Source organism: Octodon degus, unplaced genomic scaffold (genome assembly GCF_000260255.1).
Source record: "Octodon degus isolate 3935 unplaced genomic scaffold, OctDeg1.0 scaffold00006, whole genome shotgun sequence".
In the NCBI taxonomy this organism is placed as follows: Eukaryota; Metazoa; Chordata; class Mammalia; order Rodentia; family Octodontidae; genus Octodon; species Octodon degus.
The window spans coordinates 28450506-28452951 of record NW_004524582.1 but is presented as its reverse complement, the minus strand read 5'-3'; the positions used below and the strand labels follow the sequence as shown (position 1 = coordinate 28452951).

General features: G+C 56.8%; 1 protein-coding gene across 4 annotated transcripts in view; it reads right to left on the bottom strand.

The window, feature by feature from the left end:
• Window positions 1-2446, bottom strand: part of Slc2a9 (solute carrier family 2 member 9) — a 188691-nt gene that overhangs the window by 50795 nt on the left and 135450 nt on the right. The gene's annotated exons all lie outside the window — the stretch shown is intronic.

The window sequence follows — 2446 nt, the reverse complement described above, 5'->3', positions numbered from 1 at the left end:
CGACACACGCCACGCCCCCGACACACGCCACGCCCCCGACACACGGCCCCGCTCACCAGACACAAACAGGTGCGCACCACGCTAGCTTTCCGGTGCTTTTTAAGCAGAGAAGTTGAGAAAGCAAAATTAATAGTCATGGAGAGCATTGGTATGGGTCAAACTTTCAGCTCAGGAGAGCTCTGCCCTTCGGCGCCCCAGGCCCTCTCGGTTGCTGAACACTTCCGCGTGCTGCCTGTGCTGTGGCCACCGTGGGAACTGGAGACACGGCGGCGTCAGCTCTCGGGAGTGAGGGCTCCAGTCAGGCTGGCGGGAGCTGCCGCGGGGGCCCTGACCCTGTGCCCCTTCCGGCAGGTGAGTTGGGCCCCAAGCAGACAGAGGCTGCTCAGCAGGCAGCTACCAGACAGAAGTGATTGAAAGTGGCAGGTCTAATTTCAGAGATAAAAACTTGAAAGCTATGGTGACAGAAGAGGGATGGTGGTCAGGACAGTGCTGAAGGGAATTTATAAATAACTGAGCGTGAAGTCCAGCGCTGTGCACTCGCCCAGGTGCCAGGAAACCACTCACGGACTCCAGCATCTGGGTACGGAGTCACCGGCAATATCTGGTCCACACAGGGCAGTCTTCCCACTAGGGGACATTGAGTGATACTGGGACACATTTTTGGCTATCACAGCTGCTGAGGAGCAACTGGCCAAGTAGGTAGCAGCCAAGGGAGGCCTGGGCACCCTTTGCCCCCATGACAAGGACTTTTCGAGCCCCACAGATGGAAGGTCTGAGGCTGGGTAAAACTGGCTTCGTCCCAGGTGTCTGGCACTCAGTGGGGCTGGCCGAGCCCAGGTGGGTGATGCGCCTGCCATCAGGGTATGCATGTGCCAGCACCACCCTGGGGCCTTGTGCAAGCATGGGTACTTCATGTGGAAAGTGAGGACAATGCTGCTGACCCTGCAGGACTGTTTGGGGCAGGAGCAAGGTGGCAAGTGGGAAGGTGGCAGGCAGTAAGGTCCGATGCCTCAAAGGACAGACTGTCTCAAACTGGTTTTGGTAAAAGGAGCAGAGCAAGTCCTCAAGGGCAGTGGCAGCAACGATCAGGTCAGCTGGCCTCAGGGATTTGGAACAAAGGCACCTGTGCAGGCAGAGGCTGGCCCAGGTCCAATGCATTGGGCACTGAGGACAGCATGGGCCACCAGCCTGCTAAGCAGCAAACAGAACAAGTAGGACTTGTCCAGGAGGTTGCCTGGGAATAAGCTGGGGACAGTTTGAGGGACACATATGGGGCTGCTGAGGAGCTGCAGCAGGAGTTCTCTACGCTCTGGCCTTCGGCATTCAGACCTTGGAGCCAAACATCTGGAGGAAATCCCTTCCCTGTTCTTCCTAGCTCTGTGATTCTGGGAAAGTGTCTCACTGCCTCTGCTCCTAATGGTGGGGCTGGGGCAGCTCCTGGGTCTTGCTTAGTGCAGATCCTCTGGTTACTTGATGACCTCTGCAGCCGTGACTGGGCCTCTGTGCCAGCTCAAGGTCACACAGGGACAGGAAGCAGCCCTCTGACTCTGTTTAGAGTTTTCCACATGCCACCATGGCTGCAGGGGCAAGGAAGATGCAGGGCTTGCCGATCTGCTTTGGTGGAATTTATAGTTACACAGGGCACAGATGGGAGAGTTCTGGGGCCAGGAGGACAGCACTTGGAGCACAGATGCTGCGGCTCTGCATCACGATGCCTCCGTGAGCACAGGTCCAGACCCTTCTTCAAGACTGCTGGCTAAAGCCTAGGAAATGAGAGCTCCCCTCTGCACTTGGGCCAAGGAGCAGGGCCAGCTGAGCGCTGCTACTGAGGTAGGAAAGAGACGTACAATAGACAGTGGTGACACCAGAGCCAAGAAACCAGACAGAGCAAGGAAGACTACGTGACCACATCCTAAGACCAACAGGTGAAGGTCGCCATGTCCCTCCCAAGGTCACCAGCCTTGAAGACAGCTCGTTTCACTTTTCAGAAGCAGCAATACCAATAAGAGCCCTCTGGCGGCTGCCTCCTTATTTCTCAAGTTCAGCAATACTACTTCTGGAGTCCTGGCCACAGAGGAGATGGCCGTGGCTGGCAGAGGGCCAGGACGCCCTGGAGAGAGGCACCAAGAAACTGAATGGAAAGCCTTGAAGTGATCTCAAGCTGAACAAGCGCGTTGAAGCCAGCCTTGCCAAGACCACCATGACCCGTATCTTCATGTCAACTTGATCAGCTTCAGAGCTACCTGGGGACCATAAAACAGGCTCTGGGGCACGTCTGGCTGGTCCTAGAGCCATGACCTTAGGGCTCCGTCTAAGCTCTGGTTTCCCTCTTGGGCGCTTACCCTCCTCTGCCTTCCGGATGCCACAATCACACAGCTTCCTCCACCCGCCATTTCTGCCTGGGAGCCGGTGGACCACGGACTGTGGACTACGGACTGTGGACTGC